Consider the following 8999-nt stretch of genomic DNA (forward strand, 5'->3'; position numbering starts at 1 on the left):
GGTATTATACCTATAAGCCATATCCATACGATTCATTCACTAGTGCCGCCCCTCACTAGGTTTATAATTGTTATATCATTGATATACAATTTATTTCTATATATATGGCATTTATATGCCATATCCATACAATGCATTCACATTTCAATGTATATTTACTTGTTATACATTATTATGCCTTATAGGTATTATACCTATAAGCCATATCCATACGATTCACTTATATAAATATATGTATATTTTTCTATACATAATTTTTTTTTACTTTTGTATGGTTTTCTATGCATATCCATAGTTTATATGGATATGCTTGGCGTTCTATATAGTATTGACAAATTCATATGCATAACATAAGTTTTGACCAATACGAGGAGGGGCCCGCCAACGACCACCTCCCTATAGTAGTTTTTTACCCCACGCACTATTGCGTGCCTGTTTACAGTACTAGTGCCAGCTATCACTAGGTTTATATATCGTGTTTCAGTGATATATGGGTAAATTCTACCATTTATTCTTATGTATATGGCATTTCTATGCCATATTTATACAATCCATTCATATCTTAATGTATATTTATTATATTATACATTATTATGCCTTATAGGTATTATACCTATAAGCCATATCCATACGATTCATTCACTAGTGCCGCCCCTCACTAGGTTTATAATTGTTATATCATTGATATACAATTTATTTCTATATATATGGCATTTATATGCCATATCCATACAATGCATTCACATTTCAATGTATATTTACTTGTTATACATTATTATGCCTTATAGGTATTATACCTATAAGCCATATCCATACGATTCACTTATATAAATATATGTATATTTTTCTATACATAATTTTTTTTTACTTTTGTATGGTTTTCTATGCATATCCATAGTTTATATGGATATGCTTGGCGTTCTATATAGTATTGACAAATTCATATGCATAACATAAGTTTTGACCAATACGAGGAGGGGCCCGCCAACGACCACCTCCCTATAGTAGTTTTTTACCCCACGCACTATTGCGTGCCTGTTTACAGTACTAGTGCCAGCTATCACTAGGTTTATATATCGTGTTTCAGTGATATATGGGTAAATTCTACCATTTATTCTTATGTATATGGCATTTCTATGCCATATTTATACAATCCATTCATATCTTAATGTATATTTATTATATTATACATTATTATGCCTTATAGGTATTATACCTATAAGCCATATCCATACGATTCATTCACTAGTGCCGCCCCTCACTAGGTTTATAATTGTTATATCATTGATATACAATTTATTTCTATATATATGGCATTTATATGCCATATCCATACAATGCATTCACATTTCAATGTATATTTACTTGTTATACATTATTATGCCTTATAGGTATTATACCTATAAGCCATATCCATACGATTCACTTATATAAATATATGTATATTTTTTCTATACATAATTTTTTTTTACTTTTGTATGGATTTCTATGCATATCCATAGTTTATATGGATATGCTTGGCGTTCTATATAGTATTGACAAATTCATATGCATAACATAAGTTTTGACCAATACGAGGAGGGGCCCGCCAACGACCACCTCCCTATAGTAGTTTTTTACCCCACGCACTATTGCGTGCCTGTTTACAGTACTAGTGCCAGCTATCACTAGGTTTATATATCGTGTTTCAGTGATATATGGGTAAATTCTACCATTTATTCTTATGTATATGGCATTTCTATGCCATATTTATACAATCCATTCATATCTTAATGTATATTTATTATATTATACATTATTATGCCTTATAGGTATTATACCTATAAGCCATATCCATACGATTCATTCACTAGTGCCGCCCCTCACTAGGTTTATAATTGTTATATCATTGATATACAATTTATTTCTATATATATGGCATTTATATGCCATATCCATACAATGCATTCACATTTCAATGTATATTTACTTGTTATACATTATTATGCCTTATAGGTATTATACCTATAAGCCATATCCATACGATTCACTTATATAAATATATGTATATTTTTCTATACATAATTTTTTTTTACTTTTGTATGGATTTCTATGCATATCCATAGTTTATATGGATATGCTTGGCGTTCTATATAGTATTGACAAATTCATATGCATAACATAAGTTTTGACCAATACGAGGAGGGGCCCGCCAACGACCACCTCCCTATAGTAGTTTTTTACCCCACGCACTATTGCGTGCATGTTTACAGTACTAGTGCCAGCTATCATTAGGTTTATATATCGTGTTTCAGTGATATATGGGTAAATTCTACCATTTATTCTTATGTATGTATATGGCATTTCTATGCCATATTTATATAATTCATTCATATCTTAATTTATATTTATTATATTATACATTATTATGCCTTATAGGTATTATACCTATAAGCCATATCCATACGATTCATATACTAGTGCAGCCCCTCACTAGGTTTATATATCTCATTTTAATTATATATTGGTAAATTCTATTATTTATTCTTGTGTATATGGCACTTATATGCCGCCATATCTATAAAAATGCATTTATATTTCAATGTATATTTTCTATATTATACATTATTATGCCTTAAAAAGTTATTATACCTACCATAAGGCGATATCCATACGATTCATTTATATAAAAGATATATGTATAATTTTCTATACATAATTTTTTTTTATGAATATATGGGTTTCCTAAGCATATCCATATAATACATTTAGTTTTATATGGATTAGATTGGTCTTCTTTATTGTATTGCCAAACTCATATTGATAAAATAAGTTTTGAACAATAAGAGGATCAGCCGCCAACCAACCAACCACTGCTACCATTGGAGGAACATATACTTACTTTTTATATGTCCTCTTACTTGAATGGTCCTCTCTTTACTTGAAAATTTCATTACCATAGGAATCTATTTATACATGGAATATGATTTCCACTACTTTTTCGCGTCACTAATAATTAATATGACGATACAGACTTGCTACCATAACATAAGTCTTGAACAATAATAGGAGCAGCCGCCAACCAACCACCAACCAACCAACCACTGCTACCATTGATAGTAATTTTATATGTCCTCTTTAGTTGAATTTCAATACCATAGGAATATTTATACATGGAATATGTTTTGCCACTACTTTTTCGCGTCACTAATAATATGACGATACAGTCTTGCTACCATAACATAAGTTTTGAACAATAAGAGGAGCAGACACACCAACCAACCAACCGCGCTGCTACCATTATATATACTTATATTTATATAAGTCCTCTTTACTTGAATGGCCTCTTTACTTGAATTTCAATACCATAGGAATATTTATTTATACATGGAATATGTTTTGCCACTACTTTTTCGCGTCACTAATAATATGACGATATAGACTTGCTACCATAACATAAGTTTTGAACAATAAGAGGAGCAGACACCAACCAACCAACCGCTGCTACCATTGAATGAACCATATATACAAACTTTTATATATGTCCTCTTTACTTGAATTTTAATACCATAGGAATATTTATACATGGAATATGTTTGCCACTTTATCATCGCGTCACTAATAAGATGACGATACATTTTGTTTGTTCAATATTTACTTATATATTGATGTTTCCAATTTAGGTCTTTTATATTTCTTCTTCCCTACCTTACACACCACAAACAAAGTGGCGTGCGATGCTGCAAGCAAGCATAATGATTATGCCCGCTTGCAACATCTTTATTATCGAATCATCAAGCAAAGGATAAGCTTCAGTGGATCGCAGTATGGCAGCTGCTCAACCACTTACAACACCTTGCCTGTTACAAAAGTCGTTTACAATTGATTCTAGGCTTTGTCATTGTATTAAATAATGCTTTTATATGTAACTAGCGCGGCATCAGGTGATCAAAGATCCTCCCAATTTACTATGTTACAAATTACATTGGCATCACATCCATTGTCGTTTATAAAGTAAATTATAAACTTTAAATGGTTTAGAAGCCATACAATGCAAATTGCCCCTTATTTATCATTGCAGTCCAGCACGGATACGACCTTAGAGGCGTTCAGGCATAATCCAACGGACGTAGCGTCATACCACTGTTCGCTCGAACAAGTATTGTGCCATTGGTCCGTACCTGCGGTTCCTCTCGTACTACGCAGGAATGCTGTCGCAACAACGTTTTGTCATTAGTAGGGTAAAACTAACCTGTCTCACGACGGTCTAAACCCAGCTCACGTTCCCTTGCATGGGTGAACAATCCAACGCTTGGTGAATTTTGCTTCACAATGATAGGAAGAGCCGACATCGAAGGATCAAAAAGCGACGTCGCTATGAACGCTTGGCCGCCACAAGCCAGTTATCCCTATGGTAACTTTTCTGACACCTCTTGTTAAAAACTCTTTAAACCAAAAGGATCGATAGGCCGAGCTTTTGCTGTCCCTGTGTGTACTGAACACCGAGATCAAGTCAGCATTTGCCCTTTTGCTCTATGTGTGGTTTCTGTCCGCACTGAGCTGGCCTTGGGACACCTCCGTTATTATTTGAGAGATGTACCGCCCCAGTCAAACTCCCTACCTGGCAATGTCCTTGAATTGGATCATACCTGAGTAATTGGAGTTATACCAAATTTTCAAATCAAAAATACATAAATGCACCGTTTTATTAAAGAATTTGTTTGCGATTATATAACAAACTCGTGATACTTTGATCAAGAAGCTTGCATCAAAACCCAATACCATAAGATATAATAAATATATCCGTATAATGGCTAGGAAATGATACACGTTCCATTTAATCAAGTAAGTAAGGAAACAATAAGAGTAGTGGTATTTCATTGGCGATACCAAACCGAAGTCTAATATCTCCCACTTATTCTACACCTCTTATGTCTCCTTACACTGCCAGATTAGAGTCAAGCTCAAAAGGGTCTTCTTTCCCCGCTAATTATTCCAAGCCCGTTCCCTTGGCTGTGGTTTCGCTAGATAGTAGATAGGGACAGTAGGAATCGGATCCCTCCGCTTTTATTTAACGTGGCATGTTCCGCAATGAAGGGATTACAACCACGGCATTCTAATATACCCACAAGTGAGTACATAATGCACGGGTCTAGATTAAGCGCCAAACCAACGCCCCGGACTAGAAGCTATAGCTATATACATAGCAACCACCCCAGTAGCAATTCGAGTGCTTACTTGTCGGGCAAGCACTCCCCCTTGCGTAGGGGCGAGATCTATCTAAAATCTCTACCGTTCTGTGGGTCACGGCACCCGAGTTGTATAACGCAACATCCACGTCGAGCCCGAGGACTCTACCCGCGATATAGGTGTCAACCACAGCCACCACGATACTCCCACAAGGGGGCCAACCTCAATGAGCAGCCTTGGAGCTGCTCAACCCGTGGTACCGAAATTACAGGCTCGGTGAGCCTCACCCCTTCAGCTCCGACAAGCTCGGATGGGGCAACCATTTGCCATATTAGTCGCCTCCTACGACAAGCTATGACAGGCTGTGGCAGAATTCTTCGCCGCTACCACACGGCAAGGGTTTTGGACTAAAAGTCCCCTCCTCCTGCGGAACGCTTCGTCAGCAAACGTGTTGAGTCGTCGAGTCCTGTCCTCATCCTCCAGAATCCTTCCAAAACGTCCAGTTTTCACCATCTCGCTGCACTCCAAGTCCATCAAGGTCGCGCAAATCTGCATAGAGGGGGCAGTCACACAAGACGTGCTGCCAATCCTCAACTGGATCGCCACATGAGCATGCGGCAGAGTCCGAGAGCGCTCTATTATGCAGAAATGCGTTTAACGATCCGTGTCCAGTGATCAGGAATCCGGTGCGCATCGGAAATCCGAAGTGTGGATTCCGAAATGCCAGAGTGACATCTGGGATGAACTTGTAGGTTCACCCGTCCAGATGCATCTACGTCATTCCCATCTGTCCTGCCATCCTGTGCAGTAAGCACTGCTCCATACGCACCATCTTCTCTTCCCAGCTCAGACTCGTGAGGTCTTCGCCATACAGCAGATCGTATTCCTCCAGCGGGTATCCACGCTTTAGTTTGTATTTAAACTGCCATTTGCATGGCAGCTAAATCAAACGGGGGAACGCCAGCAAGAACCTGCAGTGCCGCAGTGGACACTGTTCGGCATACCGGAAGGCTTCCCATAAGGATTAGCCTCTGGCAAGCAAGGAGTCGCCTCTTGGCCACAACTTGCTGCGTCGTAGTGACATACCATACCGAGGCACCAAATAGCGCACAGGGCACCATGAGTCCGGCATAGATGGTCCGCCTGGCTCGAGGACTGAAACCCCAGTCTACTCGAAGCACACGCGCCAATGCTGCAACGACTCCAGCCATACGCTGTCGAAGGTTCCCGACGTGCTCGAGGAATCTCAAGCCTTCGCTGACTGTGATGCCAAGGTACCGGCAGCTGCTTACATACGGCAAGTTTGCTCCAGCAAATTTTACCGCAGGGGGGCGACTTGGTACACGCGAAGGGCCACGCGTAAAGTGTTCGCTTCCTTTAAGCAGCATAATTACCGTCTTACTGGTGGAAACGGCAACGCCGACTTCCATCCCCCACGTTTCAACGATGGACATTAGTTGCGCTCCTTTTGTCTCCAGCGCGAGTCGGGAGTTTCCCTCGACGAGAAGCAGCAAATCATCCGCATACGCACTCAGTGTGCAGTACGACTCAAGGCGCCGGATCAGTACATCCATCAGCAGATCCCAAATGAATGGGCCGCTGATTGACCCCTGCGGACAGCCTCTAGTTACGGGGACATCAACTTCCTCGTAACTGCTTCGGATGACTGCTCTTCTGCCTGAGAAGAAGCTCTGCCACAAGCCCATCTCTCGGCATCCCAACTCCGCCAGTCGGCGCAGTGCAGCACTCCATTCCACATTGTCGAAGGCTCCCTTGAAGTCCACGAAAATGCCGAGCACGTATTTCGCCGGGCTGGCGTGAATACTGCTCTTCACGTGCATCCAAGCATCCTCCACACAACGTCCTTGGCGAAAACCGAACTGCCACCTGCAGCCTTCCGGAAGAACTTCTCTCACACGATCTACCATGATGGCCTCCAGCACCTTTCCGAAAACCGGAAGCAGGCAAATGCCGCGGTACGACGATGGCTCACACCTGTCCTTGTCGGGTCCCTTGAGCAGAGCTACCACACGAGGGCATTTCCACTCAGCAGGGAAGTACCCCGACCGGATGCAGCTGGAATACATCGCCGTAAGATGCTGAGGTATGGCGCGCCACACAGCCTTGCAAATCGTACCGTTGATGCCGTCCATGCCAGGCGAGCGTTTGCTCTTCAACCTAGCGACACAAGCACCAACCTCAGAAACTTCCAGGGGCGGTGGGAATTCCTCCGCTGAGGCAATCGGTGCATCGGACTCCGCAACTGGGAAAAAGTTGCGGAGGAGCACACGCGCACAGTCACTCCAGTTGGTGACTAGCTCGCCATTTACGCGAAGGCACCCAATCTCCGTCCGTTTCTTGCGACCTCGGCACATCTTGTAGACGCGCCCCCAGGGATCGTGTGAATTTTCTCCCACGAAGCGTCTCCAGCTGTCCTCCTTCGTCCTCAGGATGAGCTTCTTGTAGGCGGCCGAGGTAAGTCTCAGCTCGCGCACAATAAGCTCGGCCACGTCGTCATGGCGACGACGTCTGGCATCCTGAAGTCGGCGCCTAAGTCTCCTGACTTCGCGGCGCATCGCACTAAGGTCAGCGGTCCACCAACCTGGTCTCGATCTCGGCGATCCTGCAGTCCTCCTACCCAGAACAAGGTCGCACACTTCGTGGACGATCCTGCGAAGGGTAGAGGCTTGTTGGTCCAGCGGCGATTCTGAGAAGTCTTCCGGAAGTTCGGTTGCCCTACTCACCATTTCCTGCTCGAACAACCGCCAACGTGCATTGGAGAAGTTCCAGGACGGCACCGGAGCTAGGCTCTCAACGGCTGTATCGGTCGTTGGGTTGGCCACAACAGTAACGATGTTGTGGTCACTCAACTCCCAATCGTCCACTCTCCACTCGTATGTGGCTAGCATAGATCCTGCAGCGTTGGCGATCGTCACGTCGATGTCGCTCCGTCCGTTTGCTGGACTCGAACGTGTACACCGAACTTGGCTGGTTTAGAAACCACGGCTTCCTTCTCCACAATCCACTGAGACAGCAGCCACCCCGATTATAGTTTGCAAGTCCCTCAGCGTGAGGAGGGAGCTTGCTAAACCACATGGGGGATGCTGCGTTCGCATCAAGGCCAAGGATTGCGGGGGTTCTGCTGGCCAGCAGCAGGACCGCATCCAAGTACGCGAGGTACGGTGGTAAATCGGCATCAAACTGACAATATGCGGAGCATAGAAAGATTAAGCCAAATCTTCCTTTTATGCTCACACATACGCCGTACTCCGTGGTGAGGGGCTCCACTTGCATGCAGGTGACATCCTGGTGATTAACTAGGATGGCCGCCTTTCCTCCTCGATCGGTAAAACTCCTTATACCGTCAGGCAGCTCATCCATCCTCCCGTCGTTCACATATGGCTCCTGGACCAGTGCGAACAGGCTCTTGCTCTCTCGCAATCGGACTCCGAGCTCGATGGTAGCAGCTCGTCCTTTGCCACAATTTGCTTGGATGAAGCTATACATTTTTAATGTCTAGCATTCACCCGCGCCAGCACCGCCGCATACACAGGGCACCCGGGGGACAGCATATGGTGCGCCCGATGGGTAGCCCTTGAAGCGGCAATTCCGGCACCTTGTGGTCGAAACCGACGCACCTATGGCACGCATAAGTGCGCACCAAGGCCCGGCAGTTATATGCAAACCACCCTATGTAGGCTTTTCCTCCGTCCAGGACATCAAGTGCCGTCGCGTCGACCTCTAGCGTCACGTTGACCGTGGCGCCATTAGCCTGCGACCAGGGCTTTTCGAGCCGCACCGTCCTCTTGAATTGTGCCAGGTCCATCTGT

This window comes from Drosophila subpulchrella, unplaced genomic scaffold (genome assembly GCF_014743375.2).
Source record: "Drosophila subpulchrella strain 33 F10 #4 breed RU33 unplaced genomic scaffold, RU_Dsub_v1.1 Primary Assembly Seq147, whole genome shotgun sequence".
Lineage (NCBI taxonomy): Eukaryota > Metazoa > Arthropoda > Insecta > Diptera > Drosophilidae > Drosophila > Drosophila subpulchrella.